The sequence below is a fragment of the Scyliorhinus torazame genome, chromosome 3, assembly GCF_047496885.1.
Source record: "Scyliorhinus torazame isolate Kashiwa2021f chromosome 3, sScyTor2.1, whole genome shotgun sequence".
Taxonomy (NCBI): Eukaryota; Metazoa; Chordata; class Chondrichthyes; order Carcharhiniformes; family Scyliorhinidae; genus Scyliorhinus; species Scyliorhinus torazame.
This window is the reverse complement of record NC_092709.1, coordinates 162835017-162860245: the sequence shown is the minus strand read 5'-3', so window position 1 is coordinate 162860245 and position 25229 is coordinate 162835017. Positions and strand designations below refer to the sequence as shown.

Below are 25229 nucleotides of genomic sequence, written 5' to 3'. Positions count from 1 at the left end.
GCCCGCGCAGCGACTTGCAAGAGCTGCGGAAAAAAGGGCCATTTCGCGGCTGTGTGCCGGTCCCGGGGGGTCGCCGCTGTCCCCGGAGAAGAAAGAGTCCAGCGCATCCCAAACGCTCCCCAACCCCCCCAGCACCCCATGTGCGGTGACGCTGGATCAAGCACGGCCCCGGACGCTCCAGACGACGACAACAACGGTGCTGATTAACGGACATGAGACACCATGCCTGATCGGCTCCGGGAGCACCGAAAGCTTCATCCACCCCGACACGGTAAGACGCTGTTTTTTGACCATCCGTCCCAGTACGCAAAAGATTTCCCTAGCTGCAGGATCTCACTCCGTAGAGATCAAAGGGTTCTGCATAGTGACCCTAACGGTGCAAGGAAGGGAGTTTAAAAACTACAGGCTCTACGTCCTTCCCCAACTCTGCGTGCCCACATTACTGGGATTAGATTTCCAGTGCAACCTGCAGAGCCTAACGTTTCAATTCGGCGGCCCTATACCCCCACTCACTATCTGCGGCCTCACAACCCTCAAAGTTGAACCGCCATCCTTGTTTGCAAACCTCACCCCGGATTGCAAACCCGTCGCCACTAGGAGCAGACGGTACAGCGCCCAGGACCGGACATTTATCCGGTCCGAAGTCCAGCGGTTGCTGAAGGAAGGCATAATCCAGGGCAGCAATAGTCCCTGGAGAGCACAGGTGGTAGTAGTAAAGACCGGGGAGAAGCAAAGCATGGTCATAGACTATAGCCAGACCATCAACAGGTACACACAGCTAGATGCGTACCCTCTCCCCCGCATATCCGACATGGTAAATCGGATTGCCCAATATAAGGTCTTCTCCACCGTGGACCTCAAGTCCGCCTATCACCAGCTCCCCATCCGCCCAAGTGACCGCAAGTACACAGCCTTCGAGGCAGATGGGCGACTATACCACTTCCTAAGGGTCCCATTTGGCGTCACAAACGGGGTCTCGGTCTTCCAACGGGAGATGGACCGAATGGTTGATCAACACGGGTTACAGGCCACGTTCCCGTACCTCGACAACGTAACCATCTGCGGCCACGATCAGCAGGACCACGATGCCAACCTCCAAAAATTCCTCCAGACCGCAAACGCCTTGAACCTCACATACAACGAGGATAAGTGCGTGTTTAGCACAAACCGGCTGGCCATCCTGGGATACGTAGTGCGCAATGGGGTAATAGGCCCCGACCCCGAACGCATGCGCCCCCTTATGGAATTTCCCCTTCCCCACTGCTCCAAAGCCCTGAAACGATGCCTGGGTTTTTTTTCATATTACGCCCAGTGGGTCCCCCAGTATGCAGACAAGGCCCGCCCACTAATACAGACTACTGCCTTCCCCCTGTCGACAGAGGCTCGCCAGGCCTTCAGCCGCATCAAAGCGGATATCGCAAAGGCCACGATGCGCGCCATCGATGAGTCCCTCCCCTTCCAGGTCGAGAGCGACGCCTCCGATGTAGCTCTAGCGGCCACCCTTAACCAAGCGGGCAGACCCGTGGCCTTCTTCTCCCGAACCCTCCACGCCTCAGAAATCTGCCACTCCTCAGTGGAAAAGGAAGCCCAAGCCATAGTGGAAGCTGTGCGACACTGGAGGCATTACCTGGCCGGCAGGAGATTCACTCTCCTCACTGACCAATGGTCGGTAGTTTTCATGTTCGATAATGCCCAGCGGGCAAAATTAAAAATGACAAGATCTTAAGGTGGAGGATCGAGCTCTCCACCTTCAACTACGAGATCCTGTACCGTCCCGGAAAGCTGAACGAGCCGTCCGATGCCCTATCCCACGGCACATGTGCCAACGCACAAATAGACCATCTCCAAACCCTCCACGAGGACCTCTGCCACCCGGGGGGTCACTCGGTTCTACCATTTTATAAAGTCCCGCAACCTCCCCTACTCCGTGGAGGAGGTCCGTACTGTCACCAGGAACTGCCACATCTGCGCAGAGTGCAAACCGCACTTTTTCAGGCCAGATAGAGCGCACCTGATCAAGGCTTCCCGCCCCTTTGAACGCCTCAGTCTGGATTTCAAAGGGCCCCTCCCCTCCACCGACCGAAACACATACTTCCTGAACATGGTGGACGAGTACTCCCGTTTCCCTTTCGCCATCCCCTGCCCCGACATGACAGCGGCCACAGTTATTAAAGCCCTTAGCACCATATTCACACTGTTCGGTTTCCCCGCACATATCCACAGCGATAGGGGGTCCTCCTTCATGAGTGACGAGCTGCGCCAGTTCCTGCTCAACAAGGGCATAGCCTCGAGCAGGACGACCAGCTACAACCCCCGGGGGAACGGGCAAGTAGAGAGGGAGAACGGCACGGTCTGGAAGACCGTCCTACTGGCCCTAAGGTCCAGGGATCTCCCAGTTTCACGGTGGCAGGAGGTCCTCCCGGACGCTCTCCACTCCATCCGGTCGCTGCTGTGTACCACCACTAACCAAACGCCTCATGAGCGCCTCCTTGTCTTCCCCAGGAAGTCCTCCTCCGGAACGTCGCTGCCGACCTGGCTGGCGGCCCCAGGACCCATCTTGCTCCGGAAACATGTGCGGGCGCACCCGTTGGTCGAGAGGGTTCATCTCCTCCACGCGAACCCGCAGTACGCCTACGTGGCGTACCCCGACGGCCGACAGGACATGGTCTCCCTGCGAGACCTGGCGCCCGCCGGCAACACGCACACCCCCCCGACACCGATCACCCCCTCCCTGCCACCGGCGCACCCCGCGACCGCCCCCTTCCCGGGAGGATCGGTCCTCCTCCCATGTCCGACCAGGAGTGAAACAGAAGCAGACACCGAAAAGCTCCCGGAGACGACAACGCGGGAACAAGCACCTGCACCACCACCGGGGCCGAGGCGATCGACAAGGAAGACCAGACCGCCCGCTCGACTCTTGGCATCGGTGTAACACAAGAATGTTGTGGACTTTAACGAGAATGTTCTTTTTCCTCTTACGAGTATTGTAAATAGTTCACAAACCCTGTACATAGCCCAATGTAGGGCAAAGTGTAGAGCATTGAAAGGACATGCCAAAAATTTTCTCCTCCCAGGACCAGACTTGTAAACCCCTACCACCATGCGAAGCACCACCCCGCCAGGTTCATTTTTAACAAGGGGTGAATGTGGTAGTATGCATTAGGGGTCATGTGGGACTGTGAAGCCGTGATGCTATTGGCTGACAGATCCCGGGTCCTGGTTGGCTGTTGATCCCTAGCTCCGCCCTGAAGGCGGAGTATAAGAACCTGGGCTTCTCCCCGCAGCTCAAGTCTGTTGCTGAACTGCGGGGAACAAGTCACGCTTAATAAAGCCTCATCGACTTCATCTCTATTCGTCTCTCTCGTAAGCAATTGTGCGCTACAATCCCGTCAGGCCCGGGGGACTTGTCTATCCTCAAGTTTTTCAAAATGCCCAACACATCTTCCTTCTAACAAGTATTTCCTCGAGCTTACCAGTCTGTTTCACACTGTCCTCTCCAACAATATGGCCCCTCTCATTTGTAAATACAGAAGAAAAGTACTCGTTCAAGACCTCTCCTATCTCTTCAGACTCAATACACAATCTCCCGCTACTGTCCTTGATCGGACCTACCCACGCTCTAGTCATTCTCATATTTCTCACATATGTGTAAAAGGCCTTGGGGTTTTCCTTGATCCTACCCGCCAAAGATTGTTCATGCCCTCTCTTAGCTCTCCTAATCCCTTTCTTCAGTTCCCTCCTGGCTATCTTGTATCCCTCCAGTTCCCTGTCTGGACCTTGTTTCCTCAGCCTTACATAAGTCTCCTTCTTCCTCTTAACAAGACGTTCAACCTCTCTTGTCAACCATGGTTCCCTCACTCGACCATCTCTTCCCTGCCTGACAGGGACATGAATATCAAGGACACGTAGTACTTGTTCCTTGAACAAGTTCCACATTTCACTTCTGTCCTTCCCTGACAGCCTATGTTCCCAACTTATGCACTTCAATTCTTGTCTGTCAACATCATATTTACCCTTCCCCCAATTGTAAACCTTGCCCTGTTGCACGCACCTATCCGTCTCCATTACTAAAGTGAAAGTCACAGAATTGTGGTCACTGTCTCCAAAATGCTCCCCCACTAACAAATCTATCACTTGCCCTGGTTCATTACCCAGTACCAAATCCAATATTGCCTCCCCTCTAGTTGGACAATCTACAAACTGTGTTAGGAATGCTTCTTGGACACACTGCACAAACACCACCCTATCCAAACTATTTGATCTAAACAGTTTCCACTCCATGTTTGGGAAGTTGAAGTCGCCCATGACTACTACCCTGTGACTTCTGCACCTTTCCAAAATCTGTTTCCCAATCTGTTCCTCCACATCTCTGCTACTATTGGGGGGCCTATAGAAAACTTCCAACAAGGTGACTGTTCCTTTCCTATTTCTGACTTCAACCCATACTACCTCAGTAGGCAGATACTCCTCGAACTGCCTTTCTGCAGCTGATATACTATCTCTAATTAACAATGCCACCCCCCCCACCTCTTTTACCACCATCCCTAATCTTATTGAAACATCTATAACCAGGGACCTCCAACAACCATTTCTGCCCCTCTTCTATCCAAGTTTCCGTGATGGCCACCACATTGTAGTTCCAAGTACCGATCCATGCCTTAAGTTCGCCCACCTTATTCCTGATGCTTCTTGCGTTGAAGTATACACACATCAACCCATCTCCATGCCTGCAAGTACTCTCCTTTGTCAGTGTTCCCTTCCCCACTGCCTCACTACATGCTTTGACGTCCTGAATATCAAATTCCTTAGTTGCTGGACTACAAATCCAGTTCCCATTCCCCTGCCAAATTAGTTTAAACCCTCCCGAAGAGTACTAGAAAGCCTCCCTCCCAGGATATTGATGCCTCTCTGGTTCAGATGCAACCCGTCCTGCTTGTACAGGTCCCAGCTACCCCAGAATGTGCTCCAATTATCCAAATACCTGAAGACCTCCATCCTACACCATTCCTGCAGCCAGGTGTTCAACTGCACCATATTCCTAGCCTCGCTATCACGTGGCACCGGCAACAAACCAGAGATGACAAATCTGTCTGTCCTGGCTTTTAACTTCCAGCCTAACTCCCTAAACTGGTTTATTACCTCCACACCCCTTTTCCTACCTATGTTGTTGGTAGCAATGTGCACCACGACTTCTGGCTGCTCCCCCTCCCCCTTTCAGATCCTGAAGACACGATCTGAGACATCCCTGGCCCTGGCATCCGGGAGGCAACATACCTTCCGGGAGTCTCGCTCGCAACCACAGAATCTCCTATCTATTCCCCTAACCATTGAATCTCCTATTTCTATTGATTTTCTATTCTCCCCCATTCCCTATTGAGCCCCAGAGCCTGACTCAGTGCCAGAGACCTGGCCGCTAGGGCCTTCCCCTGGTAGGTCATCTCCCGCAACAGCATCCAAAACGGTATACTTGTTTTGAAGGGGAACGGCCACGAGGGATCCCTGCACTGTCTGCCTGTTTGTTTTCTTTCCCCTGACTGTAACCCAGCTACTCTCGTCCTGTACCTTGGGTGTGGTTACCTCCCTGTAACTCTTCTCTGTAGCCCCCTCTGCCTCCCGGATGATCCGAAGTTCATACAGCTCCAGTTCCAGTTCCCTAACACAGTCTCTGAGAAGCTGGAGTTGGATGCACTTCCCGCAGGTATAGTCAGCCGGGACACCGATGGTATCCCTCACCACCCACATCCTACAGGAGGAGCATGCAACTGGCCTAGCCTCCATTCCCTCTTATCTTACAGAATATAGCTGCCCTGTGGACCAACTGGACCTCCGTCCTCCGACTCTGCTCCCAGTCAGTTGCACTCTCTGTAAACTCCTGGCTCCCTTCTCGCTCTTTGCGGAAATGTAGGAAATGAAATTAAAGGAGCACCTTACTCCCTCCTCATCTAACTCCCTCAGTCATCAAACTCTCACTATAGCACTCAAACGCACCCAAATTCAGCACTCTCTCAGTCACCAAACTCTCACTATAGCACTCAAATGCACCCAAATTCAGCACTCCCTCAGTCACCAAACTCTCACTGTAGCACTCAAATGCACCAAATTCAGCACTCCCTCAGTCACCAAACTCTCACTATAGCACTCAAATGCACCAAATTCAGCACTCAGTGCAAAAAAAAAACCCATCCAATCTTGTCAAACTTCCTTGTTACTTAACTGACCTATAACCTCTATTCCTTCCTGACTCACTCGCTGTCTCTTCTAATTTTGGCTATACGTCTTCTCTCCTGCTTAACCTTCTCTCGAGCATCCACCCCCCTTCAAAGTTTGTTTAAACCCTCCTCAAAATCACTAGCAAACCTCCCTGCAAGGACGCAGGTCCCATTTCGGTTCAGGTGCAACTCGTCCCACGGTCCCCAAGAACGGTCCCAATGTCCCAGAAAGCTAAATCCCTCCCTCCTGCACCATTTCTCCAGCCAAGCATTCACCTGGATTAACCTCTTGGATGGGATTTTCCGGTCTCCAACGCCGAAATCGCGTTAGCCCATTGGCCGGAGAATCCATGTTGGCGCCAAAATCGGGGGTTGGCGCCGAAATCTTTTGTGATGCTTTGCCCCCCTCCAAAATGACCGCACACCATCAGGGTGGCCTCAGGATGTTACCTGAGGCTCCCCCCCCGATGCTCCGCCGCCAATGGACCAAGTTCCCAACGGCGTAGGTCACTCATGGTATTTATTTTCAAGAACTCGGTGTGGCGGCTGCGGACTAAGTCCAGCGCAGCTACAGTTGGGAGGGAGCCGATCCGCAGGCAGGGGGTCTTTGGCTGGGGTTGGGGGTACTAGTGCGGGATGGTCTGGGGTGACGAGCCTGGCCAAAGGGGGTCACTATTTGGCAGGCCGGGTCCGCGCGCGGCCGGCGCCATGTTGCACGACGCTGCCGCTGCAGGTCGTGGACCCGGCAATTCTCCAGCCGTATTCACAGCTACAGCCGGGTGCTTGAAGCTGCATGCCTGCTAACCCTCCACCAGACAGGGGATCGGTCGCCGTTCTGCGCCATTTGTTTGGTTCAAAACACGACCGTTCCCATGCCGGCATCAGCGCTTAGTCTCAGAATCAGAGAATACAGCCCCTTATCTCTATATTCACTGGCCCGTGGCATCAGAAGTAACCCAGAGATAACTGCATTCTGGGTCCTATTTTTTAATTTACTTCCTAGCCCCCTAAATTCTGCTTGCAGGACCTCATTCCTTTTTCTGCATTTTTAGTTGGTACCAATATTACCATGATATCTGTCTGTTTGTCTCCCCTTCAGAATTCCCTGAAGCCATTCAGATTCTTCCCTGCAGCTGGAAACATACTATCTTGGAGTCTCTTTTGCAATGGCAGAAATGCCTGTCTGTTCCCCATACAATTGAATCCCCTACCACTATAGCTCTTCCATTATTCTTCCTGCCCTCTTGTGTAGCTGACCTACCCATGATATCATGAAGTTGGCTGCTACTGCTTTCCCCTGCTCAGTCATCTCACCCAACAATATCTAAATTTGTATATCTGTTAGAAAGGGGGATGGTCTCAGGGGTGTCCTGCACTACATGCCTTCCTCTATTCTGCCTGGTGGTTACTCATGCCCTTTCTGCCTGTTCAATCTTCACCTGCACATGACCACCTCACAAATATGCCATCCATGACTTGCTCAGCATCGCACTGTTCCACAGTGAATCTACCCTCAGTTCCAGTGCCGAAATGCAGTTAGCCAGTAGCTGCAGTTGGACACACTTCCTGCATGTGTCCACCAGGGACAACTGAAGCATCCATGTGTTGCCACATAGCATGAGTGCGAGCTCTCCTGCCATGACTACCGTTAAGCCCTTTATTTACTCCCTTTTTTAAACCAAAAAATACTTATATACGTATACTGTAACTTACCTCCCTTGCACGAATTTTACTTCCCTTACTCTACTTTTCTTACTTATATTACTTTATTATGACCATGACTTTCACTTATTAGTTGTTTCTTGTTAATCCCTTCTTCCCCAAAAAAATGCTTTTTAAAATCATGACTGCTTCTTTATGATGCTGACTGCAAGGACACTGTTCCCATCCACGAATCATCAATTTATCTGTGTTCCATTATTGACTAAGTTTTCTTGTTAGAAATGAATAAAAGATTTATTAAAAGTGTGATAAATAAGACTAATTTAGTTCTTCCTTAACGCTCCATGTTTGTTCATGGAGATTTGCTGGATACACTATTCTTATATGACTCAGAATTTATTTTTTTTGCATTGGTTTTCAGCTTTAAAATGGTTGCCAAATCATTTCACACCTTAACATTGAAGGGCATTAAGCAGAATATTTTATACCTCATCAATTTATATATTCAATAGAGTTCCACGACTGATCAACTTCACCAAACCAGTTTTAAAAAGTTAATAGGCACTACAATTGATAATGATTGTACTGATCGAGGTTAAATGAAGCATTTCTCATCTTATAAAATCTGCTATTATGTGGTGTGCTGCAACAAATTAATTTTGCAGCATTTCACTAAAGTTTGCTATTTTCTGAAGACCTTAGCAATTCAACTGACTGTGGTTTATAGGCGTAACACTAGTGAAAATATCCATTTCTCAACAGGCTTGACATTTAACATTTCACTCCATGTACCTTCAATATAGTGCTATTTCCCTTAGTTGCTGAGAATAATGTTGTTTTAAAAGAACAGCTCACCTAATCCAGTACACAAAATGAAGTTGACTTTTCAGAAAAATGTATCGCTCACTTGTGGAGATTTCTGCTCAGAATATTCGTCAGTTGAGACTGTTTTTAAAGAAAAAACAATTTTGATTTCTGTTCAGATGTTCAAACCTTTGTTAGAATGCATTGAATTTGTAATTAGAAAGGTACATGCAACATATTTTACCAGTGTGTTATGAAACTACTTAAGGGACCAGCAGCTGATTGTATCTTATAGCCATGTTCCACCTTTCAGGGTGCATCAATATCTAATGTACAAAGTATGTTAAATAATGTTACACATTATTGTGAAGAAATATTCCATACTTTTTGGCTGGATTTTCCTCAGCCCCGCGCCGAAATCGCATTAGGCGCGGGGGCAGAGAATCCAATTTCACGTTGATATCGGGCCCGGCGCCGGCCCAGTTATTCTCCGGGACCTGAGAATTGGCATGATCGCTGATACGCTGCGCGGCTGGGGGCATTGACAGAGGCCAGCCCAGCGATCCTCAGCTGTTGACCGGCCTAGTTCCCAATGGCGTGGAAGTAACCACCTATTGTCGGTCGGGTTGCTGGCGTGGCGGCTGTGGACTCAGACCGTGGCCACCTTGGTGGGGGGGCTGGGGGGATCGGACACCGGGGGAGGTATCTTGTAGGTGGCCGTGGTTGAGATCCGCGCGGTCAGATCCTCGGGCACGCAGCCAATCGGGTGGAGGGGGGGGGGGGGGCGGGGGGGGGGAATGGGACATCACCCATATTTGATGTATGCAGTCACATGGTAAGAAATTCTTAGAGAATAATCTGGAGAGCATTCTGCAAGCAGTTAGTTTGCATGGTGGAACACCGCCATGCACGACCATACCGTGGAATTGTAAATATTTAAAGTCTCCCTATAGACCTTCAGATTGTATGTTTAAACATACACGCTGAAGATTTCATCAATGAGCCACCACCACTGCAAAAGAACAAACCCATATCATGACATTCCCATGCACCTGTTGTCCTTGTTCTTCTGGGTGGTAGAGGTTATGGGTTTGGAACGTGCTGTCAAAGAAGCCTTGACAGTTTGTTGCAGTGCATCTTGTAGATGATATACACTGCAGCCATGACTATATTTCTCAGTATAAATCCAGTATCTAACTTATGAGTGCCATTTGCCAGCCACATTCCACCATACAGGCACATTGAAAGTAATAACTTGAGACAATTTTAAATGTTGATGTTTATGCATGATCCATGGAGTACGCCATTGTAAAAATCACCCAATTTTCATTCCCTTGAATTCAAATAATCCCGCTACATAAAATAACATGTTCTAAATTCACGTTGACTAGCGTACTGGTGGAGTAGATGAGAGTTGAACATGCATATCGTCCTGATAGGACAACAAGAACTGGATTTAATCAGCCCTCCAGAGACGGGGAGGGGAGGTGGGAGGACTTGTAAAATGGTGGCAGAAGGCGTTGGGAGGGGAGCCTGACATAATCTCATCACCATGGGATATTCTCAACAGTGGGAAAGTCAACGGCACCCCTCATTTTTTAAAGTTTTGTCACCTGGTTCTGGGCTCCCTTATAAGGGAAAACATGCTCTCAGCATTCAACCTACCAAGACCCCTCAGGACCTTATATTCAATAAGATTACCTCTCATTCATCTAAACTCCAAGGTGTATAGGCCCAACCTGCTCAAAGTTTTCTCACAAGGTAATCCCTTCATCCCAGGAATAAGTCAAGTGAACCTTCTCTGAACTGCCTCTATTATAATTATATCCCTTCTTAAGTAAGGACACCAACAATGTACTCAGTACTCTAGATGTGATCTAACTAATGCTGTGTGCAGTTGTATCAATAATTTCCTCATTTTATACTCAACTCCCCTTGCTAACATTCCATTTGACTTCCTAATTAGTTACTGAATCTGCATGCTTTTTCTGTGATTCATGTTCCAGGATACCCAGATCTTCTATATCATAGAGTCCTGCAGTTTTTCTCCATTCAAGTAATATGCTGCTTTTCTATTCCTTCTACCAAATTGGATAGGTTCAGATACTCCATCTGTCAAATATCTACCTGCACATAACTTATCAAAATCACCTTTTATGTCTTCATGACAGCTTATGTTCCTACCTTTCCTTGTGTCATCAGCAAATTTAGTTACCATGCAATTAGCCTCTTCATCCAAACCTTTATACTGATTGTATATAGTTGAGACTCCAGCACGGATTCCTGTGGCACTCCACTAGTAACGGCCTGCCAACCTGAAAATATCCCATTTATCTTGGCTCTCTGCTTCCTGTTAGCTATTTATTCATGTTATATGTATCCCCCTGCACCACAAGCTCTTATTTTGAATCATAATCTTTGATGTGGCAGCTTATCAAATGCCTTTTGAAATCCACCTTGCTGTTACTTCCTCAAGGAATACTAATAAATTAGTCAAACATGATTCCCTTTCACAAAACCACCTACGATTCCTGTGCTGTACTTTTCTTTGTTCTCTTTGTTTTTTAGTTAGGACATCATGATCGGCATAGGCTTGGAGGGCCGAAGGGCCTGTTCCTGTGCTGTACTTTTCTTTGTTCTTTGTCTGAATGTATTATGGCTTTCTTAATATCCTGCTATTATCTCCTTAATAATGGATTCTACATTTTCCATAGTGCAGATGTTAGGCTAATTCACCTATTTTTTCTGGTTTCTGTTTCCACCCTTTTTTTGAATAAAGGCCTTATAGTAGTGATTTTCCAATCCACTGGGGCCTTTCCAGAATCTAAATAATTTTGGAAGATCACAACCATTGCATCTCCTTTCTCTGCAGGCATTTGTTTCAGGATGCAAGCCATCGGGTCCAAAGAAAATTGTCAGCCGATAGTTATAATAGTTTTCCCAGTATCTTTTCCTTTATTATTGTGCTGGTTTTGAGTTTTCCCCCTCTCTTTTACTTCTTGATTTTCAAATATTCTTGGGATCGATTTTTGAGTCTTCTGCAGTAAAATGGACACAAAATAGCTTCTCAACTTTTCCTTGTTTTCCATTATTAATTCTCCAATCTCACCCTCTCAGGGACCAACACTCACTCACTTGAGTTACTCTTTTCTTTTTTAAATATTGTAAAAACTCTTACTGTCTGTTTTTATATTTTTAGTTCGCTTTCTCTCATATTCTAAATGACCTTGCCGTTTGTTTATTCATTCTTTGCTAGTTTCTAAAATCTGCCCAATTATTTGACCTACCACTAATCATCGCATATTGTACACTCTTTTTAATTTAACTATCCTTAACTTTGTTAGTTGGCCACAGATTGTGCGTCCTTTTCATTGAGTCTTCCTTTCTCAGCAGAATGTTGCTTTGCTGGACTCTCAGTCATAGAACATAGAACATAGAAAAATACAGCACAAGAACAGGCCCTTCGGCCCACGATGTTGTGCCGAACCTTTGTCCTAGATTAATCATAGATTATCATTGAATTTACAGTGCAGAAGGAGGCCATTCGGCCCTTCGAGTCTGCACCGGCTCTGGGAAAGAGCACCCTACCCAAACTCAACACTTCCACCCAACACCAAGGGCAATTTGGACATTAAGGGCAATTTATCATTGGCCAATTCACCTAACCCGCACATCTTTGGGCTGTGGGAGGAAACTGGAGCACCCGGAGGAAACCCACGCAGACACGGGGAGGACGTGCAGACTCCGCACAGACAGTGACCCAAGCCGGAATCGAACCTGGGACCCTGGAGCTGTGAAGCAATTGTGCGATCCACAATGCTACCGTGCTGCCCTTGAGAACAAATAAATCTACACTATCATTTTACTGTAATCCATGTACCTATCCAATAGCTGCTTGAAGGTCCCTAATGTTTCCGACTCAACTACTTCCACAGGCAGTGCATTCCATGCCCCACTACTCTCTGGGTAAAGAACCTACCTCTGATATCCCTCCTATATCTTCCACCTGTCACCTTGAAATTATGTCCCCTTGTAATGGTTTGTTCCACCCGGGGAAAAAGTCTCTGACTGTCTACTCTATCTATTCCCCTGATCATCTTAAAAACCTCTACCAAGTCGCCCCTCATCCTTCTCCGTTCTAATGAGAAAAGGCCTAGCACCCTCAACCTTTCCTCGTAAGACCTACTCTCCATTCCAGGCAACATCCTGGTAAATCTTCTTGGCACCTTTTCCAAAGCTTCCACATCCTTCCTAAAATGAGGCGACCAGAACTGTACACAGTACTCCAAATGTGGCCTTACCAAAGTTTTGTACAGCTGCATCATCACCTCACGGCTCTTAAATTCAATCCCTCTGTTAATGAACGCGAGCACACCAGAGGCCTTCTTCACAGCTCTATCCACTTGAGTGGCAACTTTCAAAGATGTATGAACATAGACCCCAAGAACTCTCTGCTCCTCCACATTGCCAAGAACTCTACCGTTAACCCTGTATTCCGCATTCATATTTGTCCTTCCAAAATGGACAACCTCACACTTTTCAGGGTTAAACTCCATCTGCCACTTCTCAGCCCAGCTCTGCATCCTATCTATGTCTCTTTGCAGCCGACAACAGCCCTCCTTACTATCCACAACTCCACCAATCTTCGTATCGTCTGCAAATTTACTGACCCACCCTTCAACTCCCTCATCCAAGTCATTAATGAAAATCACAAACAGCAGAGGACCCAGAACTGATCCCTGCGGTACGCCACTGGTAACTGGGATCCAGGCTGAATATTTGCCATCCACCACCACTCTCTGACTTCTATCGGTTAGCCAGTTCGTTATCCAACTGGCCAAATTTCCCACTATCCCATGCCTCCTTACTTTCTACAGAAGCCTACCATGGGGATCTTTATCAAATGCCTTACTAAAATCCATGTACACTACATCCACTGCTTTACCTTCATCCACATGCTTGGTCACCTCCTCAAAGAATTCAATAAGATTTGTAAGGCAAGACCTACCCCTCACAAATCCGTGCTGACTATCCCTAATCAAGCAGTGTCTTTCCAGATGCTCAGAAATCCTATCCTTCAGCACCCTTTCCATTACTTTGCCTACCACCGAAGTAAGACTAACTGGCCTGTAATTCCCAGGGTTATCTCTAGTCCCTTTTTTGAACAGGGGCATGACATTCGCCACTCTCCAATCCCCTGGTACCACCCCTGTTGACAGTGAGGACGAAAAGATCATTGCCAATGGCTCTGCAATTTCATCTCTTGCTTCCCATAGAATCCTTGGATATATCCCGTCAGGCCCGGGGGACCTGTCTATCCTCAAGTTTTTCAAAATGTCCAACACATCTTCCTTCCTAACAAGTATTTCCTCGAGCTTACCAATCTGTTTCACACTGTCCTCTCCAACAGTATCGCCCCTCTCATTTGTAAATACAGAAGAAACGTACTCGTTCAAGACCTCTCCTATCTCTTCAGACTCAATACACAATCTCCCGCTACTGTCCTTGATCAGACCTACCCTCGCTCTAGTCATTCTCATATTTCTCACATATGTGTAAAAGGCCTTGGGGTTTTCCTTGATCCTACCCGCCAAAGATTGTTCATGCCCTCTCTTAGCTCTCCTAATCCCTTTCTTCAGTTCCCTCCTGGCTATCTTGTATCCCTCCAATGCCCTGTCTGAACCTTGTTTCCTCAGCCTTACATAAGTCACCTTTTTCCTCTTAACAAGACATTCAACCTCTCTTGTCAACCATGGTTCCCTCACTCGACCATCTCTTCCCTGCCTGACAGGGACATACATATCAAGGACACGTAGCACCTGTTCCTTGAACAAGTTCCACATTTCACTTGTGTCCTTCCCTGCCAGCCTATGTTCCCAACTTATGCACTTCAATTCTTGTCTGACAACATCGTATTTACCCTTCCCCTAATTGTAAACCTTGCCCTGTTTCACGTACCTATCCCTCTCCATTACTAAAGTGAAAGTCACAGAATTGTGGTCACTATCTCCAAAATGCTCCCCCACTAACAAATCTATCACTTGCCCTGGCTCATTACCCAATACTAAATCCAATATTGCCCCTCCTCTGGTCGCACAATCTACATACTGTGTTAGAAAAGCTTCCTGGACACACTGCACAAACACCACCCCATCCAAACTATTTGATCTAAAGAGTTTCCACTCAATATTTGGGAAGTTAAAGTCGCCCATGACTACTACCCTATGACTTCTGCACCTTTCCAAAATCTGTTTCCCAATCTGTTCCTCCACATCTCTGCTACTATTGGGGGGGCCTATAGAAAACTCCTAACAAGGTGACTGCTCCTTTCCTATTTCTGACTTCAACCCATACTCCCTCAATAGGGTGATACTCCTCGAACTGCCTTTCTGCAGCTGTTATACTATCTCTAATTAATAATGCCACCCCCAGTCACTGGTATTTCACCTCTTTAATCTATTTTCCCAGTTTGCTTTCACTAACTTTGTCCTTTATACCCTGTTTTATTTAAATTTAAGACACTAGTCTTCAACCCACGTGTCTCACCCTCAAACTGAAAGTGAAATTTTACCCCGAGGCTCCTTTACAATTAGGTTATTCATTAATTCTGTCTCATTGCACAATCCTAGTGCTAAAATAACCTGCTTCTTGATTGGCACCAGAACATACTGCTCTAAGAAATGGTCCTGAATGCACTCTATGAACTCATGTTCCAGGCTACCTTTGCCAACCTGAATTTGTTCAGTCTATATGAGAATTTAAATCATGCATGAGGGCTTTCAGTGGTGACATGTTGCTGGAGGTCCACGGTGGGTGGCTTCTGCTAGAGCTTTTGTTTTTTTTGCCTTTCGCACCCAGTTTTGGGAGAAGTCTGTATGATTAATTGTTGGAAAGTCAAATGCAATCAAAGAATGTCAAAAACCCAGTAAAAGGATCTGGAGAAATAGGGGGGCGAGCGAGCGAACGTCTGTCGGCGAGTGTGGAAGGGAGTTCAGCAGGAGGAAAGATGGCAATGGAGGCTTGCCGATTGGGGCCGCACCTATTACGGTGGATAAACTGATCAAAATTATGGCAGAGGAGTTTGAGCAGCTGTTTTCTAAGCACTTTGACAAGCATCGCAAGGGTATGATGACCTCGCTCAAGGAGTAGGTGGATGAGACTCTTGCCCCAATGAAGGAGGCTTTGGCAAAGGTGTTGACGGAGGTGCGGGAGTAAGGAGAGGTGTTGAAACGGCTGGAAGAGGCATTGTCGACACACAGTGACCAGTTCACCTCAAAGGATGAAGAACTGCGGAGAGTGGTGGAGAGTAACAAAGAGCTGAGAGCCAAAGTGGAGGACCTGGAGAACAGGTCACAAAGGCAGATTCTAAGGATTGTGGGGCTGCCTGAGGGGCTGGAGGGCCGGAGGCTAACGGAGGTGTTCGACAAGTTGATGGGGGAGGAGGAGGACCCATCCCTCTGAGTTGGACAGGGCTCACCAGTTGGTCTGACCGAAACCAAGGCAAATGAGCTTCGACTCCGACACGAGGGAGATTTTGGGGCGGTTGGAGTGTCCTGAATAGGAGAGAGGAGACGGCAGGGTTGGAGGAGCCAGTGGGGGTGCAAGAAGTGTGGGTGGTGATAGGGAAGATGCAAATTGGTAAGGCACCAGGACTGGCTGGTTGCCCAGTAGCGTTTTATAAAAGGTTTATGGATAAGTTGGCCCGCTGTTGGTGACTATGTTTGAGGACGCGGTGGTTAAACGGGCACTGCCAGGGACAATGGGACAAGCATCCATTTCATTACTGCTTACAAAGGACCCAGTGGAGTATGGATCGTATAAGCCAATATCTCTGTTCAATGTGGATGCCAAGATTTTGCCGAAGGTGCTGGTCCTCAGGTTGGAGGAGTGCCTCCCGAAGGTGATTGGAGAGGATCAGACGAAGTTCAGAAAGGAGATAGTTGTCGTCAAATGTGCGGCTTCTGTTGAATGTGGTGTCATCTCTGGCAGAAAGGAGGGAATTGAAGTGGTGGTCGCGCTGGATGCGGAACAGGCATTTGATTGTATGGAATGGAGCTATTTGTTTTCGATGTTGGCTTTGGTTTGGGATTTGGCCTAGGTTTGTGGCATGGGTGAAATTGTTGCATTAAGATCCGATGTGTGCGTACAAATTAGATGAATTCAGGGTAGTTTCTGTTGCATAGGGCAAGGAGACAGGGGTGCCCAAATCCCCCCTTCTGTTTGCGCTGGAAATAGAGCCTTGGCCTTAGCTCTGAAGTGCTCAGATAAATGGAGGGGGATAGTGAGGTGGAGGGAGGCTGGAGCATAAGGTGTTTCTGTATGCTGATGATCTGTTGCTGCATATCTCCAACCTGAGCACTTCATTGAGGGATATAATACATAGAATTCCTACAGTACAGAGGGAAACCATTCGGCCCTTCAAGTCTACTGACCATCTGAAAGAGCACCCTACTTCGGCCCAATCCCCCACCTTATTCCTGTGTAATAAGTCCATGGAGGCATAGAACATAGAACATAGAAAATACAGCACAGAACAGGCCCTTCGGCCCACGATGTTGTGCCGAACCTTTGTCCTAGATTAATCATAGATTATCATTGAATCCACAGTGCAGAAGGAGGCCACCCGGCCCCCCGAGTCTGCACCAGCCCCCGGAAAGAGCACCCCACCCAAACCCAACACCTCCACCCAACACCAAGGGCAATTTGGACATTAAGGGCAATTTATCATTGGCCAATTCACCTAACCCGCACATCTTTGGACTGTGGGAGGAAACCGGAGCACCCGGAGGAAACCCACGCAGACACGGGGAGGACGTGCAGACTCCACACAGACAATGACCCAAGCCGAAATCGAACCTTAACCAGAAATCCCTTAACCAGAAACCCTTTTATTAACAAAACCAACAGCAGTACGACCATGTCCATTCAGCTTGCTGTCTACACTGGAAGTGCAGAGGATCTGACACTCCCTGTTATATACAAAGAAGAGGTTTCCTACACATATTTAAATTGGCTAATCTCAAAGGCCTGGTCTAAGTCATTACACCTTGTAACCCCATAACCCCACCTAAGGGACAATTTAACATGGCCAGTCCACTTGACCCACACATCTTTGGACTATGGGAGGAAACCGGAGCACCCGGAGGGAACCCACGCAGGCATGGGGAGAAAGTGCAAACTCTACACAGTCACCCGGGGCTGGAATTGAATCCGGGTCCCTGGAGCTGTGAGGCAGCAGTGCTAACCACTGTGCCACTGGAACTGCTTAGGAGAAATGGGCGTTTTCAGGCTTCACGTTAAATTCGGGAATAAGTAAGTGTTTTGTGGTGTCTTCTCCAGGGGTGGGAGTCATGGTGGGGTTTGCCATTTGAGGTGCAACAACCCACTTTAGGTATCTGGGAGTACAGATGGTTTGGGACATGGGGTATGGCTCTGTAAATTGAACTTTACAAGTCTGGAGGGCAGGGTCAAGGCAAATTTACTGAGGTAGGATAGCCTTCACCTATTGTTGGCAGGTTGGGTGTAGGCGGTTAGGATGAACGTTTTGCTGTGTTTTTAATTTTTATTTCAGTGCCTACTTTTTGCCCAAATCGTTTTTGTATGGAGGTGGATAGGTTGGCTTTGTTGTTTCTGTGGGCAGGTAAGGTAGCAAGGATTAGGAGGACGATACTTCAGAGAGGGGTGACAGTCAGGGGTCTGGCTTGTCCGAACCTGTTGCACTATTATTAAGCGGTGAACAGGGAGAAGGTGCGGGCTTGGAGCATGGAGATGGTGGCTTTATAGGTGAGGATGGAGGAAGGCAATTGTAAGGGTCGGGCTGCGGGTGCTGGCAGTGGCGCTGCTTCCGTTTGCCCCAGAGAAATATTCGGGGAGCTCGGTGGTGGTGGCCACGCTGAAAATATGGAGGCAGTTTCTTCTTTTTTTGAAAAATATTTTTATGAAGGCATTTGTATTATAATTTTAACAAAATGAGCAACCATACACCAAACCAACAACAAAACCCAACCAACATGGCTTACATAAACAACCTACCAATCCAATTCCCCACCAACCTTTCACCACCCTACCCAACTCCCCATTCCTCCCCTTTTTACCCCCCCCCCCCCCCCCCCCCCCCCCACTGACAGCTTAATTTTCCCGAAAGAAGTCGATAAACAGCTGCCACCTCCGAGTGAACCCTAGCATCGATCCCTTCAGGGCGAACCTGATCTTCCCCAGCCTCAGAAACCCAGCCATGGGGCAGCACGGTGGCGCAGTGGGTTAGCCCTGCTGCCTCACGGCGCCGGGGTTCCAGGTTCGATCCCGCTCTGGGTTACTGTCCGTGTGGAGTTTGCACATGCTCCCCGTGTTTGCATGGGTTTCGACCCCACAACCCAAAGATCTGCAGGCTATAGGTGAATTGGCCACGCTAAATTGTCCCTTAATTGGTGCGGTAGGTGCAGGAAATTCAATACCTGCCTCCGCACAAAGTCCCTCACCTGAAAGTAGCGAAACCCATTACTTCTGGGCAGCTCATACTCCTCCTCCCGCTCTTCCAAACATGGAAAGCCCCCATCTATAAATAGATCCCCAAACTGCTCGATCCCCATTTGCTGCCACCCCCGAAACCCCTCATCTAGCCGCCCCCCACCCGGGCAAACTGGTGATTGCCACATATCGGTGCCCACACCGGTGCCCTCTCCAGCCCCATGTGCTGTCGCCACTGCCCCCCACACCCTCGGCACTGCCACCACTACCAGGCATGTGGAGTACCTGGCTGGCGAGAACGGCAGAGGTGCCGTTAACAGTGCCCCCAAACTCGTGCCCTTACATGAGGCGGCCTCCATCTGTTCCCACACCGACCTCTCCTGCACCACCCATTACATGGAGGCAATTTCGACAGCACTTTAGGTTGTGGGTGAGGTCGAAGTTGATGCCGATCCAAGGGAACCATGAGTTTGAGCCAGGGAGGCTGGTTTCGGGATGGGAGGAGCAATGGGATGGAAATTAAGGACTTAATTTTAAGGGGCGATTTGTGAGTTCGGAGGGGCTGCGGGAGAAGTTTGGGTTCCCACAGGCTAGGTTTTCAGGTACATAAAGGTGCGGGATATAGCAAAAAAGGTTCCCCCGACTTTTCCGGTGGCACGGCCCTCATCTTTGGTGGAGATGGTGTTGCCGGTGATGGGGTTGGAGGGGGGGGTATTGTCACCTCGGCGATCTATGGGAGAATTTTGTAAAAGGATAAGACATCATGGAGGGACTGAAGGCTAAGTGGGAGGAAGAACTGGGGATGGCGCTGGAGGAGAGGTTGTGGTGTGAAGCGCTGAGGAGGGTGAACACCTCAACCTCGTGCACGAGGCTTGGGCTGATACAGCTAAAGTAGTACACAGAGCACACCTGATGAAGTGGAGGAGGGAGGGATCGGAGTGGAGTGAGGAGTCAGGGTGGATTGAGGGGTTGGTTGAGGTGGCTCTATGCAACCACAGGTCACGGTGGGCAGTCACTGGTGTGCACAGCAGGATGGCTACCTTGCAGGTCGCGGCAATGCCAGCCTATGCATGGACACCACGGCCTATCCCCTGGTCACTCCCCCCGGCCCCGGCAGATGACCCCTCACAGTCAGGCAGCCCTAGTAGACGACCCGTCCCCATCAGGCAGCCCTGGCAGATGACCCCCCCCTTCAGGCAGCCATGCCAGCGGCAGAACTAGTAGCCCACAGTCGTGCCTCTGCTCTCTCCCTCAACAGCCACTGCACCCGTTTCCCAATTTTTAAAACAACAAGTGAACCTCGCAGTCGGTAATTCCGCCTGGCGGAAGGGGAGCATAGCAAAGCCCCGGAGAATACCGGGATGGGCCTGTTAATGATATGCCAATGGCGTTTACTGTACATAAGGTGTAGAATGCATTCACGCTGCTGTCGAGGCACCCGAGCATGGCATTCCATCGGGCGCCTGGTGCCAACCTCGATTATTGCCTCATGCTGATTTCTCCGCCCAATCATATTTCCCGATTCTGGCGTCGGCTGATGGAGAACTCAGCCCAATATTGCAGGAGGCTGTTCAAGCAGAAGACTGGAAAGGAATAAGGTAGTGATTTGAAAGAAGCACTCTGATCAAAATGACACAGAATGTACTCTGGACCACCAAGATTAGCTCAGTAGCACCACTACTGACCAACTTGTTTGAGTCCTAAAGGATGTATGTAGCTGTTAAACTGGGTCTGCGGTAGGTGGAAACAAAACCCAATTTCATATTGAGGATTCCCGCTGTCATATTGTATCTGCACCATGCTAAATAAGATAGATTTTGAATAGATCTAGAAACTCAAGACTGGACATCCATGTGTCGCTATGGGCTATCAGCAGCAACAGAATTATACTCAACCGCAATCTGTAACTGTGATGAATGTAAGAAATTGGTAAACACAATGTATTATATGTATCTCAGTCCCAGGACATTATTACAGAGTTTCTCAGGGTGATGTCCGAGGCCCAACCATCTTTGCCTGCTTCATGAATGAACTTCTGACCATCATAAGATCAGAAATGACGAGGTTTGGTGATGATTGCAAAATGTTCAGTACAATTTGCAACTCCTCAGATACTGAAGCAATCCATGCCAATTTGCAAGAAGACCTGGACAGCATCTAGGCTTGGGCTGACAAGTTATAACTTACACTTGTGTCACAGAAGTGCCAGGCAATGATCATCTCCAACAAGAGAAAATCCAACCTCTCCCCTTGACATACAGTGAATTCCCCACTATGTACATTGAGGGACTGTTTCCTAAAACAATATATTGCGGAACCAACTAGGAGCTAAAATATTTTTGATGTACGATACTGCAATGAGGCAGGGTCCATTAGTGATCTGATGGTAAACCTGATCATTATACATCTGAATTCCATATTATGTTTAAGAGTGATATACTTGAGTCTAAAATAAGACACTTAAACTTAATGAAAGCCAATTACTTGGGAATGGCTGAGGCTTATTGGGTAAAGACAAAATGTTATGGCAGTAATTAAACAGTAAGAAACTTTTAAAGAAATTATTTAAAATGCTCAACAAAAATAATCCTTTAAAACATTTGTTTTTTAAATGAGAAAGATACACCTGTGCCTTACTCAGGAAGATAAACATGGCGTTAGATTAAAAGAACTTCTAATGTTGCAAAGAATAGTGATAAATCTGAGGATTGAAATATTTTTAGAAACCAGAAAAGAATGACCAAAAATTTGATAAAGGGGGAAAAAATAGTATGTGTCACCTTACCAGGAAATTAAAAATACATTGTAAGAGCTGTTACAAGAAAAAAAGGAAGAGAATAGTGAAAGTAAACATTGAGCCCTTATGGAGGCAGGAGAAATTATCTTGGGGGATGAGGAACTGACAGAGACATTGAACAACTGTTTTGCAGATATCTTCACAGTAAAAGTCACACATTCCCTTCTATAAAAAGAGGATATCAAAGGCGTGAGGAATTTAAGGTAATTGATATAAGCAAAGATAAAGAATTAGAGAAACTTCAGAGGACTAAAAAATCAGCATGGCCTGAACTTTCGGCAAATCAAGGAATATGGGGATCAAATGGGAAATTGGAATTGAGGCAGAAAATAATCCATAATTGCACTGAATAGTGGATTACTAGGGTCAGATTGGGTGCTGCTCACCTTTAGAAATGCCCTGTTCGTCTTCAATTATCACCTGTTCTTCTTTGAAATTAAGGGTTTAGGGTTGACGGAGAGACATGAAAGGCTGCCTGCTGAAAACAGCTTTGGTTTGTTCTGCAGTTTGGATGGAATGAGATTGAGGTGATAAAGGAAACAGGAGTTAGGATGTGAAAAAACCATCAAAGCATTCCAGGGTCATGACCCATTGGCTGAATATCAGGTCAGGGACTGTTTCTCCAATCAGAAAAGGTTGCAAAGGACAGTTCAGGCTCCTTCCTGCACGCTCTCTAAAGTTGTGTGCAATTTTCTCATGCAAGAGAGTATTTTAGGAGCAATGAGCTGTTTTGAGAATGTGCTTGTCAGGGTCGAATGACATGAGGGGACTCAATTGTACAGAAAATTTGAAATGTATTGTCTGTGAGAAGGGGGAAATGGACGTTCAATGAACTGTGATGCAGTGATTGTAGAAAATTGATGAGAAGGTGGGGAGGGGAGTACTGCAAGATGGGGCTGTAGTTGGTTCAGGTGAGAGAAAAGGCAAATGATTTGAGTGCTAGGAATTTTACCTTAACAACCCTAATGAGGTCTTTTTGGCATTACAACCAGGTCCTGTAAGCGAAGTTCCTCGAGTTAATGTTTTCTGTGATTTCTTCCAAATTTTTAGGAAAGGGTTGGCTGGCTTCCCAACAATCCCCATCACCAACACCTCAACAAAGGTTATGGGATCTGGAAACTCCCTATTTCTGCTGATCATCCTCACAGATGCTACCAAAGCTACATCTTTCTTTCTGCATTGTTTTAACAAAATGAGCAACAGTGAGCGGTTTGGGGATCTATTTATAGATGGGGGGTTTCCATGTTTGGAAGAGCAGGTATAGAGGCTTCCTCTGAAGGGAATCAGTGACATTCCACCTTCCTCCTCCAAAGATATGTGCTGCTGAAACGCAGCAGAGGTAATGCCAACTAAATGCCAGTTTTAACTGCTTGCTAGTGAGAATTTCCCATGGTTCCAGCGATCATGTCACCAGTGGTCCCCTGTATGTCTATTTTTAAGGACAATAAAATATCAAGGAAACTGCCTCCAGTTGTCTAATTCGAAATCTAGAGAAATTGGTTAGTTTTTATTTTTACTTCGCCCATTTTAAAGCAATGTATGAAATAGCAAAAGTCCCTATTGTCGAAATCCATTTAACTATTCAACCTTCTGATTGAAAAGTCTTTGCTTTACGCTGAGAAATAGAAATTAGTCACACTTCAAATACAGTAATACCAGAAGAGCCCTAAAGTAATTTAACTAATTACTTGAAGAATATGCCCAACTCATTCAGGTCATTTTACACTGGCTCAAATTAATAATTTTGTTAAAATTAGCATGGTATGCTCCTTAGTGTTTTTCCCGATTGTGTTCTTAATTGCAATCTTGTCAATTTTAAGATTAACCTCTATCTCTCCATTTAATTTGGTTTCATTGCTGTTTATGGACACCAGCCAAAATTATTTTCCCAGAGCACATGGGATTTCATTTGATTTCATTTTTGTATACCACATTGAATTGAAGTTAATTACATCTGTTAGGATTGTTAATAGCTTCATAACCTTCTTGAAGTTGGGGGCGGGATTTTCCATTGGCCGACCCTGGAATCGGGAAACGCGCAGAGAATAGGTTCCAACTCCAAAATCGTGGCAACGCCGATTTGACGGCAAATTGCAATTCTCCGTCGCTTTGACAGCGCCGTCAATGTAGTCCGGAACGCATGAGCAGTAAACACAGTTTGTGTATCATTGGCGGGCCTGACCCCGGTATTCTCCGGGGCCTGTGCGATTCTTCGCCTCCGATGGACCGAGTTCCCAACGGTGCGGTTCACGTGTGCTTTTTAAATCATGAAACCGGTGTTGTGGCTGTTGAGGGAAAGAGAGAGGAGGTAGGACACAGAGGAGTGACTGCAGGCTGCCGGGCCGGACACTGGCTGGGCTAGCTGGGGTGGAGGGGCCTTGCCAGGGCTGGGGAATGGGAGGGTGATGGGGAACAGGCCGAGTGGCTGGGGTGATCCCCCCATGAGACTGGGGCAATGTCCATCCAAAGACTGCCATTACCTCGGCCTGCAAGGCAGTCATCTGGCTGCACACCCACCTTGACTCCTGGTTCTGCAGAGTGATACCGGCTGTATGCGAGTCCCCACCCTCCACCACCCCCCGGTGGCCTACCCAGGGTAACGCCCACAGTAGCCCCTACGGGGGTGCCAGGCAGGGGCCATGGAGCATACCCCGGCCAAGGGCAGTGCCACCTGATGGTCCCTCTGGCATCAAGGATATGTGCCAGGGCCAGAGGCCCACAGGGAGCTGGCCACTGACAGGACCAGGGTGTGTGGGGATGGGGGTGGTTTATGCAGGGACTGAGCCTGCAGTGCCAACCGGGGCCACCATGTAGCCCGTTGCACCTATTTGGGCACAGGGATATGCACGAGACGAGCATGTTGGCTTTTCATCCCTGCAGACAATAGGGATTCAACCACAATGGTGGCTTTTCTGCAAGTCGCCGCAGCCCTCAGGGATGAAATGAAAATGAAAATATGAAATGAAAATCGCTTATTGTCACAAGTAGACTTCAAATAAAGTTACTGTGAAAAGCCCTTAGTCGCCACATTCCGGCGCCTGTTCGGGGAGGCTGGTATGGGAATTGAACTGTGCTGGCCTCCCTTGGTCTGCTTTAAAAGCCAGTGATTTAGCCCTGTGCTAAGCCAGACCCTTGAGCAGTGTGATTGTACGAGCTGGCGCTGCTTGAGGAGGAAGAGGAAGCTGCAGAGCATGCAGCAGCAGAGCGTACCCCAGTGCAGCCATCCGGGATGGAGAGCCAGCCACCCAACAGGCCGAGGAGGAGGAGATGCCAAGGAAGTGCCGCATGAA

At 47.8% G+C, this 25229-nt stretch overlaps 1 long non-coding RNA gene across 1 annotated transcript in view; it reads right to left on the bottom strand.

Moving 5' to 3' along the window:
* The window catches only part of LOC140409551 (uncharacterized), a 64060-nt gene that overhangs the window by 20591 nt on the left and 18240 nt on the right, over positions 1 to 25229 (bottom strand). Inside the window, exon 2 of the long non-coding RNA XR_011940391.1 lies at positions 8727 to 8816. This is a non-coding gene — a long non-coding RNA (uncharacterized lncRNA). The remainder of the gene's footprint in view (positions 1 to 8726; positions 8817 to 25229) is intronic.